The sequence below is a fragment of the Telopea speciosissima genome, chromosome 4, assembly GCF_018873765.1.
Source record: "Telopea speciosissima isolate NSW1024214 ecotype Mountain lineage chromosome 4, Tspe_v1, whole genome shotgun sequence".
Classification (NCBI taxonomy): Eukaryota; Viridiplantae; Streptophyta; class Magnoliopsida; order Proteales; family Proteaceae; genus Telopea; species Telopea speciosissima.
In genome coordinates this window covers 22,255,946-22,273,972 of record NC_057919.1, presented here as the reverse complement: position 1 = coordinate 22,273,972, position 18,027 = coordinate 22,255,946, and the positions used below count along the sequence as shown (strand labels likewise).

Here is an 18,027-nt window from a genome sequence, read left to right as displayed (position 1 = left end):
GGAAGGTGTTAAACACCCAATCCATCTGGTCGAAGGGCGTTCTCCTTCTATTTAGACAATTCCTAAGCTCCATAGTCCTACTAACTAATCCTATGCACTATTATGTATAGTATGTAACAAAAAAAAACTAACCGTAGTCTTGTATTTAGATTAGAAAACATATAAAACATATGAAGATAACTACACTAACTATGTAAAGCATGTAACACTATGCTATACATTGAATGGGTTAAGAAATGATGTAAAATTATGCTAGACATGGTGCACATGAATGTATGTAATTTATATAATACTTGCATTATATGTAAATAATATGTATGCTATTACTCTAGACATGTATATTATAGTAAGTATGTACTAGCATGCTTGGATTTGTTGCAGAGGGAGGCGAGAGAGCTCTGGAATCTAAAACAAGGTGTGCTCATGCACCCATTGGGCAAAGGGTACGTGATTTTCTAGTTTGCTACAGAGGGAGATATGGCGGAGGTTTGGAGGCGAAGTCCGATTCGTTTCAAGGGGCAGACCATCAGATTTCAGCAATGAAAACCTGACTTTAATATTCATGAGAAGCAGGTTATGCCCAAGCTTGTATGGGTGAGGTTCCTAGATTTGCCACTGGAATATTGGCATGAAAGCGTTTTACTTTCCATGGCCAAGGTTGTGGGCAGACCTGTCGCTCTAGATCGGCGTACTCAACAGGGCTTGCTTGGTCATTTTGCTTGTGTGTTAGCTGAGATTGATGCAAGTGAGACTATCTCTAGAGTAGATGAAATTCAGGTATGAGGATGGTTCTACAAAGGAGTTTTGTTTCAGACAGCCGGTCAGATATGAGGATGGTATAGCGAAGTGCGGCTATTGTGGTAGGGTTGGTCACTAAGTACTCCATTGCCGTCTAAAGAAGAAGAATGATCGTTGTCAATAGGTTGTAGACAATGCGGTGGAAGTCCCAGGAGCCAACTATGTTGAGGAAGACGGAGTTGACCAGGTCCGGTCTCGTTCTCGAGTGCATAACTTGGGACTCAACTCGTATGGATTGGTTACCAATTCCAGAAGCGAGGATCCAAAAACTCTTTCAAATATGCCAACTAGACGTGAGTTGGTTGGGTTTTCCAATTCTTTGGGCACTATTAGGGGAAAGGAGAGTGATCAGGGCATTTTAGAAGGGAGAAGTAATCGTGCTCAATCTCTATCCTCTCCTATTGTGCCAGCTGGTCATGAGGAGGAGGTAGTTTCCTTAAAACAAGGTGTTAAGAGAAATCTTGTCTCTCTTGGTGGTGTTATCGATGGAAGGAGGAGCCGTGATCCATCTCAATCCTTTCCTATTGAGCAATTTGCGCATGAAGAGGCGCTTTGTTTGGCTGATGCTTTACTTAACGTAGCAGAAAACTTTATTGAAGGTGGGTCGGTTTCTGGTGATGGAGAAGATCTTGTTGCTGGTTCCAATCAAGTTGTAGGTGAGGAGAAGTCAGGATCTTTTGTTGCTGGATCGGGTATGGAATCGGACCATTCATGATCTGGAGCGTCGGATGGTGATGAATCGAATGTGCATAATTCTCACTTTTAAGATGGGGCTATCGTTTTAAAGATGCCTAATGAGGTGGAATCAGTTCAAAGATCGCGTTCTCATGGGTCGGGTTATGACCAATCTAAGCAAGATGAGGTGCAAGGCGGGTGGACTCAGGTGTTGGGTCGTAAAAATCGTGATGGACGTAGGAATGTTCTTTGAGGTGGTCGTGTGGGTTCCCATATGGCAACTTCAATTATTGGCAGAACTCGAAGTCAAAGGAATGCAAATCTTGGTGTTAAGGCGGTGGACGCGATGGTAGAAAAACATCAGGTTGAAAGGGAGTTAGGAGTGGGATTGCAAAATGTTTCATCTCCCTTTTCACTAGAGGAGGAGGCTCTTTTAGCCCGTGTTGCTCTTGATCGACCGGGTTTTTATGCTGAGCTCCCCCAACGATCGAATAGGATAAGGACCCCCTCGGTGCGCTTCACGGATCCCCATAGCTTTATTTTATTATTTCTTTTGGGTGAGCGAGTGGCTTGTTGCCCTTGCCAATATGTTTTAGGACGAGTCTCCCTTTAGTCTGTATTTAGGCTTGTTTGCCTCCTTTTTAATCTTCAATAAACTTTTATTGAAAAAAAAAAAATGTACTAGCATGCCATGTACTATGTATGAATGTTAAACTATACATGTATATTATACCATATACTAACATGGGCGTTAACAAATTTCACACACAAAAAAAAGAAGCTAAACAATCCCTGATTAGGCTAAAACCCTAATCATGGTACTTAACTAATTTAATTATCTACATTTAATTATTATTAATTAATCTGATTAAATAATTAAACAGAGAACGGACAATGGCGCAACAGTAAAGTTGCTCCATTTTGACCAAGTGGTCACGGGTTTGAGTATGGAAATAATCTCTTTGTGAAAGCAAAGTAATTCTACCCAAAAAGAAAAGAAAAAGAAAGCAATGGTAAGGCAAGATACATTATGATCCTCCCTGGACCTCGGAGTGGCGGGAGCCTTGTGCCTGGTCCGCCTTTTTAACTCTAATTAAATAATTAAACAAAAAAATTAAATAAGGGAGGAGAGAGAAATACATGTATTGGCCAAAGTGGCTTCATAGGCTAATTCTAAATAGGAGTGCAAAGTCAGGGGTTTTCATTATGATGTTTGACAACTCAAATCTTGCTCTTGATTCAAGGAGTTCCTTTCCTCTTCATTTTTATTTCAATTATATTTGCAAGTAGTTTATTTATTTATTTTGGTAAAGATATCGGTAGGTAGTTTGCTCCTTTTAGCTTCCAGTTATATAAGAACTTTTTTTATTTACACAATATCCTCTCACTAAATCATCGTGGAAAAAAGTTGAGTTGGGCAAATAAATGAAGGTTAATATATATGTCATTTAATCCAACATGGAGCTATTGCTTTAACATTCCAAAATTGACATACAATATTCTATCCAAGAAATTAGTTTCTATTTTGGATGTAGCCTTGCAAAAACCACAGAAACTAGGGTTAATATGGAAACAGAGCACTATTTTTATGATGGGAGTTGAATAGTAATAACCACATTAAATACCACAAATTTAAAGAAGTTTAGTTTATTTTGGAATAATTTCCTTGACCAACAACATTAATATACAAATACAAGATCTCCCATGGGTCGTCCTTGAAATACACAAAGGATCAAAAGAACAAAAAAAAAAAAAAAAAAAAAAAACAAGAAAACAATATTAGAAAAAAGGGGAAAGGTACTGTCGGGAGTGTGCCTATGCCAACACTCCCATAGTCTATCTCTCTCCTCCCATTTGAAAAGACACCTCCACCCCCTTGTTTATGGATCTTGATGGTGCATCAATAGGGTGAATATTGCAGGTTAATACAAATTAATTATTATTAAAGAATCGACTCTATCAATCATGCGATCCGAGATGACAAATTAAGAGTTCCTTTTATTAGAATTATAATTAATTGTATGAGAGATTGGTCTATAAAACCATTTTTTGCTTTTTTTATTTATCCTTTGCATTGCTCTACCAATAAGTTCTTGGTTTGAAAAAAAAAAAAATCATGAAAGAACACAAAATTAGAATTAAGTACGTGTATTTTTTTTTTTTTTTGGGTTGAAGAATTAAGTGTTTAAGCTGAGACCTATTGAATTGAATCCAAGTCCAAGCCCAAGTTGGCCCAACATGTAAGGGGGGCTTTTAAACTGGCTAAGACATTCGGGGCCAAAGCCAAACCAAAGCGGCTAAAACCTGGACTTCTATTGGAGGGCTATGGAAAAGGCATTTTGGTCATTTTGATAAAGTCAAGTGGCTTCTTCGTGTTAGTTTATGAAGTGTAACATCGTTTTCAGATGAACATGCACGAGGAAGAGGAACGGTCAGGTGACCTTTGAAAGAACAGTTTGCAGTATTGAGCGGCTGAGCGAGAGGTGAGGTGGGGTAAGGTAAAGTAAGGTAATGCTCTTCGTTTTCTTCTCTCTCCTATATAGGGTTTTGTTTCCTTTCATTTGATTTCTCAGCCTGAAGCATAGTTCTCATAGATTTCATGATTTATTTGCTGCAATTTTAGATCTGAATATATCATGCCACTGATTGAAAATGTATTTTAAGAATGATTCATGTCATTTGATTTCGATTCCATGTAGAAATCTATTCTTTCAGGTGCTCCTTTTCGCTTTTTCTCCCTCTCATGTAGAAAAAGATAGGGCCTTGTGACTTTATTTGATGAAGTTTTCCAACCATTAAGGTGGATTTCGGTCTATTCTGCAATTGGTTTTGTTGTCTTTAGTATTTAATGCTCTTTTGTAGCCATTTTTAGTCACCAATGATTCTTCTGAGCTAATGATGCAGTAATGCGCCTGTGAACAGATATTTTTTTTTTTAAAATTTTATAATTCATGTATATTTTTTCAATTTATCATCATATGTAGTTATGGGGCTTTGGTTGCCGATGTTCTGCAATCCGAGCATCTATAAGTATTTTCTGATCATGGATTTTATTTTTACATGGTTCATGTTACTCCTTCCAACTAAAATTTCAGTAATTTTTAAATCAATACTTGATAGTCTAATTGTATTGAGACGTTCTAACTTTAAGTTACTGATGGAATCTGGATTTTGTGGCCCGCTGGTGTAAAACAGGCGAATGTTTCTCATGAAAACTCATTAGTTTGCAACATCCGAGACACATTATGAGTGGTGCTCCTAAAAGGTTGCATGAGGAGAGCAACCATACTACAATTTCAAAGCACCTACTGGAAGAGCGTAGCTTGCCTCCCCACTCTCAGAAAATTTCGGTGTCAGGTTCTACTGAATATCATCAGCCCTTCGAACTGGGGCCAGAAGGGCGGTTAGCAAAAGTCTCACGCACAGAAGCACGTGATGCAGATAGACGATTGACTCCTTTGCCAACACTACCGACTGTCATCTTCCTCTAAAGATGTATGTGTAGATCACCAGGGTACAACTGAAAACAGGGTGGAATCAAAAGATTCCAAGGAAAACAGAGATTACAAGGTTGAGAATAGAGAGCCAAAGGCAGAAGCAAAGGATATACACACTGAAGCAAGGATTGATACTCAAACTGGTAAAGGTGAAAAAGAAGTAAATGATAACAAAGAAATAAAACATGACAAGGACCCTCATACAGATTTTAAGGTTGAAACAAAGATTGAAAAGGATGGTTACACTGGAGGGAATTCTAACTCAAATTGGAAAGAGAACAAGGAACACCACAGAATGAAAAGACATCCAGAAACACCTGACGATAGTTTGGATCCATGGCGTGCTTCACGGCATAATTTGCATGGACCAAATGAGACTAGAAAAGAGGCTTCAACAATTGAAGAGCGGGGTTATTCAGAAGCACATGAGGCTGTTGGGGAAAACAAGGTTGACTTAAAAGGCGAGGATAAATTCAAAGAGAAGGAAAGAAAACGGAAGGACGAGAAACAGAGGGATTGGGGAGAGAGGGACAGGGATAGGAATGAGCGTCGAAGCAACCTGCCAGTAGGTAGTACCAATACTGAACGTAGAGAATTGACAAGAGAAGAGAGAGAAGCAGAGAGGTGGGAGAGGGAAAGAAATGAACTTCTGAAAGAAAAGGAACGTCCGAAAGAGAGGGAGAAGGATCACAGTAAGAAAGAAACACCAAATGGAACTGAGAAAGACGATACACACAACAAGAAGGAATTGATTGATGGATCTGGTAAAATGCCTGAGCAAGAAAATCCATTGTCAGAACAGAAACAACAGAAAGAATTTGATAGCTGGAAATCTGTTGATAGGGATGCTAAAGAAAGAAGAAGAGAAAGGGATATCGATATGGAAGTTGATAGGCATGAAAAACGCAGCAGGTCTTATGAAAAGGAATCAGATGATGGATGCGCTGAAGGAGATGGAGGTACAGAAAGAGAAACAGAAGGTTTTAGTTATGGGATTCAGCAGCGCAAGAGAATGCTTCGGCCAAGAGGAACACCCCAAGTAGCTAGTCGAGAACCTCGTTTCCGGTCCCGGAGTCGGGATAGTGAAGGGTACGTTTTTTCTTTACTTTATATCTTTTTGTTGAATTCAATTCAAGCTTAATTATTGTGCAATGTATTATATGCGTTGGCTGATTTATGTTGTAGTATTATTGGTGTAGTAAATATGATTGCCCACACAAGCTCTACTAGGAATATGGTTTAGATTTAGAGTTTCAAAACCAGTGCTTATTGGGGCCTGATGAATGGTGAAGCTGATAGAACTGATTTCTCTTAAAGTCTAGGACTGCAGCTGAATTGATTGGACTGCTTATCGACAAGCTAACCTCTGAAGGTGGGCTGTTTGAAGAGGCTTTAATTGTGTTTACAAGTTGATGCAGGACATTCAACTCAGGAAACTGAAAATACAATGCAAAACTAATTGGTGGGTGTATATTCTGTAATTGATTATGAGAGATATGATGAATCATTAGTTTAAGAAACAGTTCTGAACTCGACCTGAGTGAGTTAAGTACGTATGCACTTGTCATGAAATGGGAAATAGACAAGGAAGTTAATAGTGAGAATAAGAAGGGAATGTACAAAGAAGAGAAGCAATAAAAGAATAAACAATAGTTGCTGGTTGGGTGAGAAGTAAAAAAAGGGGGGGGGGGGGTGGGTGGGGTTGGGAGGTTGGGAGCCTTAGGTTCCATTCAATGAATAATCGTCGAGATTACAATTCTATTTTATATGCTGAAAATCACAGTTCTTGCTCATACTAAGCTTACCCTTACTCCAATAAATTAAAGCATAAACAGAAAAGGCAAGTAAAGGGACAAACGATTCCCCACAAACTATTACAATTAACAGAAAATAAGGTAATAATTAACTGGAAATTCCTATGGAAAATAGAACTGTGGAGGAACAACTAACCTGAAGTCTAGGTTTATCCTACACCCAGCTGGAGAGGTGCTTCAAGCTATCTTTCTTGTCCTTCTAGGCATAAGGCCTACATCAATTAGACATCTAAGGAGATGAGATACTTTGTCCAGACACCAATCTTGAAAGCATCCCTTTAGGGTTTTGCAGAAGTTAAATTAAAGTTTAAAGGCTGGAATGGGTTCTACAGTCAGTGCAGAGAAAATAGAAGGTATTGGAAAACAGTCTAATGGCTTGGGTTTTGATGGTGGCCAAATGGTTGAAGGCTAGTGGGAGCAGGTTACGGTATGGCGTAAAGGTGACTGGATGATGAAAATAATGGTGAAAGAGGGATGATTAGGGTGCTGAAGAAGCTGCTGTAACTGTAAACAGAAAATAGAAAGCTGGGGGGGGGGGGGGAAGAAGAGACAATACCTAGTAATCAACCTAGGGTGTGAATTCACTGTCAATGAGGGACTCTGATGTAGTTTGCATGGCGTCTAAGCGACCCAAGGTGTTGAACGGGGCCTGGATGCAAGGCGACACCAACAAGTCTCCCACCTAAGCGACCAAGACCCCGGGACGCCTAGTTGTCACCTTGAAAACTATGATTCTCTGAATCCATATGGTACAAGCACAATTATTTCTGAGCAAAACACTTCATTGTTTGATATGTTTATATAGAGTTACTGCCTAGCCCAAGTCTGGTGACAACTAGAAACTTTCTAATTCCTTGTTCTAATATAGAGCCTACTAATATTAAGTCCAACTATAAATAGAAAACATTTCTTAAGAAAAAAGTCTGCTAAGAAAAGCCAACTAATTTTGATTTTTGAAAACTAGAAATAGGTCCCAAAGCAATGAAAAATCACCACAAGTTCCTAACGGTGCAAAATTGACTACTGTAACTCAAAAATAACTTTGACTGACCATAACTTCTAGAGTACTATAACTATACTGAAACAATTTTAACCCATATGCTACTTTTGAACCCTCTCTAGTTACATAGTCATCAACCCTACAAAGTACCCCATGTGGGTTGATCCATGTCATGATTTTAATACAAATACTTTACATTACATGTCCTGCATTACCATGACAGTGTCATAGCTTAACAATTTTATGTAGCCAGGCCCAAATAGATACAACAACAACAAACTCAGCCTTATCCCAACTTAATGGGGTCGGCTACATGGATCCAAACAAAACAAAGTAGGGAAAATTAAGGCCTAAAAAAAGGGGGGGGGGGGAATGAAGAGATGGGAAATGAGATGAGAAATGAAAGATGGAAAATAAAAAGAAAGCTGAAAAATGAAAGTAAGAGGAAAGAGGCGCTCAGCAAGTCAGGAGAATCTCAGCTAAATGGGGTCTGCTACATGAATCCTTGTGATGCAGCACCAAGTGCCCACACCCGAAGGAAGAAGAAGAAGAAGAAGCAGCCCTGAAATTAGGGCTTAGTTTGGGAGCCGTAGCTTAGGTTTGCTTTTTAGTATTTTCCATACTTAGTTTTATTTCAGCTTATTTGTAAACTTCAATTGAACCGGTTCAAACCATGGTTCAATTTAAGTGATTTTAATTAAGTCTTTTATTTTAAGTTGTTAGGGACAATTAGGTCTTTTTATTGTTTTAAGTTATTAGCTTTTAATTGTAGTCAAACCCTTCCACGATTTATGGAGGGATTTAGATTGTACTAGGATTCGGTCTATGGCCATATTATAAATTAAAGAATATCGTGGGAAGCTCCCCCACAGTTGAATAATTTAAAAAAACAGAATTGTGCTGCCGCCATTGTTGCTGCTGCTGCTCCTTGTGAGGTTGCATCCTTGTGGTTCTATCAAGGTGGAAAGGGTATATAGATTTCGTACGACTCCTTGCGCCGTGATGGCCGGGAGGATCCCTAAGTTTGAAGGTGGTTCTATCCTTCTAAGTTTGCAGCTGCTGTTATCTCCCCCCTGCAATTCCAAGTAAGTTTGAAGATTCCATCCCCATTCCACTTCTTCAAAATCCTCTACAGCCTATCCTACAGCCCTGCTTTTATTTTATTTGAATTCCCCCAAAACCCTAGATCTTCTTAACTCCAGCCAGCCTTCATCCTTCATCAGATTCAGCCCAAATTCAGACCACAGTTCCCTCTCCACACCCCTTACACTCGACCTTAAGCTCTACCCCATTCTCCCATTCAAACCCTAATCCACGTTGTCTCTGTAAAACCCCGAAAGCCCCAAATTCCTGTATAGACCTAACCAACCAACAAAACTGATGCAGGACAATCTTGAACCGGGCTGACCCAACTGGTGTACTACATTTGACCGACCCAAACCCAGTTGAACCGGGTCCAGTTTGAGTGTTTGGATCTAGTAGGATTTTAGGAAGTTTATTTTATTTGGGAAATTATTCTGTAATCTTTTATTTTAAGGTAGTTATTAGACACGTAGGGAAATGTCCAATTTGAGTTTTATTGGGTTTCTATTTTAGTTAGCCTGGTTTTAGTAAGTAATTAGGAGTGTCTTTATTTTTGCGTGCCTTTTATTTCTCTTTATGTATGATGTAATTCTCCATCATTAGAGATTATGCAAGAATGAATTGAAAAAAAAGTGAGTTTGTGCGTGTGCACCCCCCCCCCCCCCTTTTTTTCTTGTTCTCACGGCTTCTTCTCCCCCCTTTCTGATTTCTTCTAAGATTTCCCCTCTCCTATTCTGTCCCCCATTATCTGGTATCAGAGCCCAAACTTGGGTGAACCTCTCCCCCTCTCTCTCTTATTCTTCATCCTCTAAGTCTCTCTCCCTGCTATTCTTCTTAGTGATCTTTCTCCCCGTTCTGTTCTTCTTCTCCTTCTTTTCTTTGCACTGTGGTTGTGATCGAACAATACTAGCAGCAACCCCTTTCCCTTTCCCTATTCTCTATCCCCACCATTGTTCTGCCGATATATGCAGTGAAAAAAAAAACACACGCTTCTGTCTCCTTCCCACAGCAACCCCCTCTCTCCCATCTCCCGCTGAAACCGTACCCCTTTCCCTGTCCTTCAACTCCACTGAAACTGAAGCAGCAACCCCCTGCGATTCCCATAAAAAAAATAAAAATAAAAAGTGAAGAAGAGAGAGCAAGAACAGAGAACCTGAAGCAAAAGAAAAAAAAAAATACCAGAAGAGAAGCGAGAGACACAGAACCAGAAACCAAAAGGAAGAAAGAATAGAGACACGAGAAGTTCTACCTGGTTTCAGAGACCTACAGTTTTGACGTCCTCCTTGGTCAGCTTCTTTGCAGCAGATCGATTCCCTCTCCGGAGTAGTCGGCGTCAACAATGGAACCTCCTTCAAATTCGCGAAGAGTCCTCCTCCCTTTGATGCACACCCTTCTCTGTCCACAGTCGCAACACACAGCCATTTTCTCCGCAAGTTTCCCTGGAGTTGCAGACTCCAAATAGGACTGTTGTTTAAACCCACGATTCATCTTTTACTTGTGTCTTTTCCTTTTTGTTTTCCTAAACTGCCCTCCCCTTTTAATCAAATTCTGATTTCCCTTATTTTCGTTTTATTCTAAGTATACCCCTCCCTCTCAAGGTTCCTTTATTGCTACTATTTTTTAAAATTTTTGTTTCCCATAATACCCTCATCCTTCTCTCTCATCTCCTTTTCGCCCTCAATTTTAGTAGTTTCCAAGTTTACCCCTCCCCAGCCCCACCAATCACTACATGACCTTTTTTCGTTCTCTCTGGTTTGCAGTCCAATAAATTACAAGTCTGCCATTGTTATCATAAACCCACTACATCTTGGAGGTTGATCCTGAGGAGCGTTGAATCATTACCCCAACAAAGCCGATGTTTATGGATGCCAATCGAGTGATGCTGATCTTTTCATTTTATAAAACTCGTGGTCGAGTTTTTTTCAACTCCGGGAGAATTGATGCAGGACAATCTTGGACCGGGCCAACCCAACTGGTGTACTACATTGGACTGACCCAAACCTAGTTGAACCGGGTCTAGTTTGAGTGTTTGGATCTAGTAGGATTTTAGGAAGTTTATTTTATTTGGGAAATTATTATGTAATCTTTTACTTTAAGGTAGTTATTAGACATGTAGGGAAATTTTCAATTTGAGTTTTATTGGGTTTCTATTTTAGTTAGCCTGGTTTTTAGTAAGTAATTAGGAGTCTTTATTTTTTTTGGGTTTTATAAATAGATGTGTAACCAACATATCGAGAGATGCAAGAATGAATTGAAAAAAAAGTGAGTTTGTGCGTGTGCACACCCCCCTTTCTTCTTCTTCTCACGGCTTCTTCTCCCCCCTCCCTCTGATTTCTTCTCAGATTGCCCCTCCCCTATTCTGTCCCCCATTAAAAACCTCACCCAACCTTGGTCGAATCCTCCCCTTGGGGCCCTAAATACTCGACCAGAAGCCCTGCCCCAAAATCCCATCTTAAACTCTAGTTTTGACTGTTTTCCTATGTCCTAAAACCCGAAACCCTAACCCTAAATTTCTGAATTTTATTTTTTTTATTTAAACATCATTCAAACCTAGATTATTAGCTTCCCCTAGACCTGCCTATTAAAACCTTATAAGACTTACGTTCATTACCCTAAACCTAACCCTAATTCTGCCCATTTGAACCAGCAGCCCCTTTTAGATCCTGTTGCTTGGCCCCTAGTAGGATCCTTCTATCTAGAGCTACATTACCGTGCCCTCCAATAGGCTCTATTCAAGGTCATACCTAGAACAAGACCTAGACTATGCAGATCCTTCCTCACAACTTCACCTATAGTCATTTTAGGCCTACCCCTAGCTCTTTTAGCTCCTTCAATTGGGATCATATCACTCCTCCTTATTGGGGTGTCCCAGCCCCAAATTGATATATGAGGATTATTATGGGACTTTGATAATCTGATTTTAACAAAAACTGTACATGGAAGAATTTTCACCCTTAGGATCAGTCTCGATCATATCACTCCTCCTTATTGGGGCGTTCCAGCCTCAACTAGATATATGAGGATTATTATTGGACTTTGATAATCTGATTTTAACAAAAACTGCACATGGAAGAATTTTCACCCTTAGGATCAGTCCCGAGGATCGGGGTGTTCAACCAGACCTTGAGCAAAGCTTTCATATATTTAGGAATATATCCTACAGGCTCCGAAAGGTTTCAGGTGGTGAATTCATGCTATTCCTTTAATTCTGCACTCCAATACTTGATGGCTCACTCTCTTCCATAGTAAGAACTCGCCGAGATCTCGGTAATATCTCTCTTTTGAAAAAAGCGAGATGAGGGTTAAGGCGAAATGAAATATTACCCCAACTCGGTTGAGCTCTAGGTGCGAGATTTCGGTTCTACCGAGATTTGGACCAAACTTACCTTTATAATGTACATATCTCGACCGAGACAGTCGAGAATCGCGATCGCTCCAAAATTTGACTGTCTCGGTGAACTCGACAGAGAATTGTGCATTTGACCTGATTTTTGAGGATTTTTTACGGTTTTTTATGATAGAGATATATGTAATGTGTTAAGATTGATGTATTTTACACTTTTACATTTGTAATGTTTATTTAAGTTGTTTTATATCAATTGTATGATGTGATTGCTTTCAATTACTAAATTATGTGTAGAATAGGGCCTATTAGTACGTCATCGCCTACCAACCTAGGGTCCAAAGTGAAACTCCTACTTGGACTTTGTTTTTGCAAAATATGATAGTGTCATTGTGTTTAAATGGCCTAAAATAGGCTGAGTACCAAGTTTCAGGCCCAAACTAGGTCTAAAACCCACCAAAACCAGCCTTCGAGTTCCAAAAAAAAAAATTACTCTTAACTCGCCGAGAACTCGGCCCAACTACGTTTTTTGGCTGGGCGAAACCTGTACCGAAACCGAGTTCTTGAACCTTGCTCCCAACTCGGTTTGCTTGATTCTTTGTCATCAGAAACTGTTTTATTGTCTACATAACAAAGCATTGTATCTTTATTTTATATTGTGGTTTAAAATCTTATTTTTGAGCTGTTTTTATTTTATCTTGGTATAGATTGAGTTAAGGTCTTTTTCACCCCATTCCAAATTGCCACATACAGTGGCATGACCATTAATGTCCTGATTTTGATGGAAGGCGCTGCAAATCTGCAATAATGATACAACCAAGCAAACTAATTTTCAGAAAGATGTCTCTTCCTTCTGTTACCTTTTCCATGACCTCGTCCAGGAAAACAGTACTTGCAGAGATGGGATTTTTGATGATTTTCACCTAGAAATTGTTATAGCTGAGCCATACCTGTGACACATCCTGCATTAGTTGCTGCTAGAACCCTGATTGCACTGGATTGATGCGTTGTGTTTGTCTGTATCTGTGGAAAGAGTAGCATTATAGATCCCTCTTACTTGATCACTATTTATGTCCTGTTGTGGTTTCACATTCTTTCCATTTTCCTGAAAGCAATATACGATATTCATTTATTATTATGCATGGCTATTGAAATTGCATTACCTAGAGAAAAAATTTTCAGAACATTGGCATCTTTACGAATTGGATTGTTCTTAACATCAAAATAGCTGGTTGCTTATTTTATGTTTTGTTGTACCTCCTTGCATATTTTACCTCTTTGTATTTGAAAAACTTGCAAAAAATGTTTTTGAACTTTTTCTATCAAAACTTTTTTTTTCCCCATTTTTTCTTTGATTGTGCAATTGCAAAACTTCTGCAAAAATACATTTTAATGGATGAGTAGAAAACCAAGGATTAGGGTTGGACAAACATTTTGCAATCTGGTATATGGTAATATTTATTGTCAACATATAATTAGTTGGACAATTAAGTGCACTGATTTCTTTTTGTTATTTTTTTCAAAGTAGTAAAAAACATGTACTAATTATCTCTTTATCTGTGTTCTGATTTTGCAGATCTCAAGGTTAGGAAATACATTCTTTCTGTATTGAGCTGATACTTTTGCAAGTTGAAACAACAGGAACATGTATTATTGTGCAGAGCATCATTTCCCTGTCAGATATTAGGGAAAAGTTCTCTGTCCGGGAGTGTGGCCTACGCTAGCACTCCCATGGGTCTATTTCTCTCCTCATGTGAAAAGACATCTTTACCCCCTTGTTTTAAGGAGGAGAGAGATAGACACATGGGAGTGCTGGTGTAGGCCACACTCCCGTACAGAAAACTGCTTCCCCAGATATTATTATCACTGAGTCGAGCTGTTTGTATGTCTTCGTGTTAGCCTAAGTGATTGTTTTAATTCTAACAGAAGATATTTCTTTGGTAATTATGTTGTATTGGCAGATGCTACAAATTTTTAACTTCTATTCAAACTCTCAGTCATCAAGTGGTGGTTGTTTGATAAGTAATATGTTGAGGTTCGAGATTTCGGTTTTGATGGTCGAAATCGAAATATTTCGGGTTTTGACCGAAACTTTGCATGTTTCGGCTGGCCATTTTGTGGTCAAATGGTCATATTTTGTCCTGAAACTTCAGAGAAACCCTATTAAACATTTCTTAATATATTGAAATCTTTAGATTGTTAAAAAAAACCCAGAATGGTAGTTTTGTTTCATACCCTAGGTTGGTAGTGTAGTTGTACGCTGCTGTATACTTTTCAAATATAGCCTATTCTACACATAATTTAGTATTAAAACATACAATATTCAATGAAAACAACTAAAATATGCATTACAAATGAAAAAGAAAAACCATTTGATATTACACAACGTCAAAGTGTTACAAGTAATCAAGTACAAGTGCACAACCTAGGTGATGCAGATTCATCATCGAAATGGGCTTATTTTATTAGGAATAAGTCTAGGGTTGGGTTATATGCATGTTGGGCCTTTGATCCCATGGGTTTTCCATGTAATAAGCCACTTTTATGGGTAATTAGGTTGTATACGGGATTAGCCCTATACTTAGTTTGTTTTCATGTTTTTAATGTTTTAAATTGAACCTGTCCAAAGCTGGTTTGAACCAGTGGTTCAGTTTAAGTGATTTTATTAGTTTTTCTTTTAGTTGTTTAGTTGGGCTGATTAGGACTCTATTTTGAGTCTATTTCAGTTTCTTAGTCAGATTAAGATACCTATAGGTTAAGGATTGGGATAGGCCTTTCTTTTTAGTGTAGGAGTCTAATTTTGAGTATTTTATATAAGGTTGTAAGGGGGCAAAGTATTGAATACAAATTTGATTAATGAAAAGCTTTTGCTTGCTGCTATTGCTGCTGCCCTGCTCTGTTAAGTGTTGCCTTGTGAATCATATCAAGGTGAAGGGACTTGTGGATCTCTAGTTGACTCCTGGCGTCTGGTAGTACCGGGAGGATCTTCTACTCATCTCCTTGCATCTTGTAGATTGGGAGACCCTATCTTCTTCAAGCTACTGCTATTGTTGAAGATCTATTTTTCAAGTAAGTAGTTTACTGTTACAGCATACATCCGTCTTCTTCTAATCCTCCAGCCTAAGCCTACCAATCTCCAATCGATCATCTAATCCCTAGTTCAATCTACACCCTGTCCAGCCTACCTTCCTCATCCATCATTATTACCATAGATCCATTAGAACCCTAAAACCTGCAACTATTCTTCTTCCCTTCTAGAAGGTCACATGCAAGGTGTTTTTCGCTAGAATTTTGCCCAGCCAAATCTAACCGTTAGAATCATCAGTTTTGACCTAGTGTTCTTGAACCTAATTCATGAACTCAATTTCAGTTTGGTGCAATTCTGACTTGCGGATCTGTTCCTGCTGTGAATTTCCAATTCTGCCCTTATTGTTATATTGTTCTTTTGAGGTCGCAATTAATATACCTATTCTGCTAAACTTTTATTGCTGATTCTTATAGACTAAATTTATATTCGATTACTAAACATAACCCTAATTTCTGATTTTTCTGAATTTTTTGGTTAAATTACTATTTTGCCCTTTTTCTAGTTATACTAGGATTCCCCCATATTAGCTGATCTAACCATTGGATCAATTTCAGCTTTTCAGCAATTGTTGTAGTCCCTATTTGGTAAACTCGTATGGAATTTGGGATCATTCTAACCATATGATTTTCTGTTATAAAGATTTTCCTTAATCTGAACTAGCCTTTGATGAAAAGATCCTGGTTTGGTTCCTAGTTTGATTATTCGAATCTAGGACTACATTACAAGGTTAAGATTCCCCTTCGAAATCCTTCCTCCAACTTTATGTCAGCACCAAATAGAGTTCTGGGAATGCTCGAAACCTTTTGGGACAAAGGGTATACCTCTAAGTGGGAGTCTTTCACAAATCTTGCTCAAACATGGCAAATCGTAACTGTAGATGCATTGTAGTAGTCCCCAGCACTTTGTTCCACCAAGAAAATGTAGGTGATTTAGCAAAAAAATACAAAATCTAGGATTCTTTCGAGTTTTCCCCCCACTAATAGGCGCAACCACTCAAAACTTACGAAACGGGTTGCAATTTCGACCCATTTCAATCGAAACAGTCCTTTGTATGCACTGTTTTGTGCCGAAACCAAGTCGAAACGAAAAGCTGAAATTTCAGTTGAAATGCTGAAACTTTGGTCGAAACCCCGCAGTCCTACTGAGTTGCTTGCACCCACTTCATTTCGACCTTCGTCAAAACCGAAATATTTCGTGAAATCTTTGTGGTTCAACCGAGATTTCGAACTATGGTTAACACGATATATCTTTTCCTCTACAAGAATAGGATCTTTTCATAAAAAAAATGCAAAGAGATAGAATAATGGGAAATAAAGAGCTCGAATCAAAATATTTTGAAATAGGGTTGTCTTCTTGTATAATCCTATTAATCCACTAATCAAAGTCTATTATCATATATCAATTTTGACCCAACAGTAGCCATCATTTTACACACTGACCTAATGTTGGTCTCCTTGTAGTTGAGCAGTCAACACAGTCGCATTACTCCTCAGAGGGCCCTATGGTGCCCAGCTAGGTACCACTCATATTCAAAGTCCCTGGAGGTACTTTCAAAAGGAATTTGGAATGCTATGAAGGATGTCTAAGCAAGGATCTAGGTATTTTATTTGGAATCGGATTGATCTCAGCCAATAGTGATCTGGATTGGCCTGAAATCATGGCAGATTGGTTGGGACTGGTTGGGGTTGGCCGTATTAGTACCAATATGGGTTAGTTGATCTACCTAATCCTATACTGACGCTTAAACCTTGTCTCTAAAGGATCTATGCAGCATACTGTGATGACGTTTCTTGGGTTTGATTTGAAAACTTATAGGCTCCACTGACTCACAGAGTTGTAGTGATCCTTGGGTAAGATAACGTAGGCCTCTTTCTGCAGTGCCTTATATATTGCTTTTTCCATTTAGTGTGACCTGATGCAAACAGATATAGGATATCTCATTCCCTAGAGTTTAAGGAGCTGAAAGATTAAAAAGTGCTTCTTCTAATGGAACAACTTCGAGGAAGTCCAATAAAAAAGATTACGAGCCTTACGTTTAACCTTATCATTTAGGAAAGTGTTTCTCATGACCTTGGGAGTTTATTTAGTGGGAGCAACCAGAGAAATTGAAGAATCCTGTCCTGGAATTGCATAGAAGCTGATGCACTGTAGTTTATCTGTATTTTGGGGGTCTTTAATTTTTTTGTTTAGTTTTTTTTGTAGGTTATTTTATTTGGTTTTATTTGTTATAAGACAGTTGATCATGTGGAGACTCACAAAGTATAGTGAGTCCTAAGGCAGTGCGAGGCGTAACTAGGTTATAATAGACCATATTATAATGATTTGTCTCTTTTAATTTATTGGCAACAAGAAAAAAGCATGAGTTGTTGTGCATGTTGTGGATCAATGTAAAGATGATGTTTTTGGTTTATTAAATAACTATCTGAATTTTCTCTGGGAAATCCTGTTGCCACAAGCTATGGATGTTCTCTAAGCTGTTATTTTCCACTCTTTTGGTGATTACTCTGTCTATTGTTGATCCGCTGTTTACATTATCCTGCAACCCTGGGTTGGTTTTATCATTGGAATTCAAAACTGCAGATTACTTCTTGAAATTCTGGCGTGTTATTTAGTGGTTATTACATTTATTGATCTGCTAGTTGTATGACCTGCTCTCCTTTTCAAACACAGATCAAATTTCCCTAGTTACAATTGCTGTCTGCATCTGATATACAATTTTTGGTTCCGTT

The 18,027-nt window shown here is 38.6% G+C and overlaps 1 pseudogene; it reads left to right on the top strand.

Annotated features, from left to right (window-relative positions):
- The first annotated feature begins 4,657 nt into the window (after positions 1–4,657).
- The window catches only part of LOC122659876, a 34,961-nt pseudogene continuing 21,591 nt past the window's right edge, over positions 4,658–18,027 (top strand).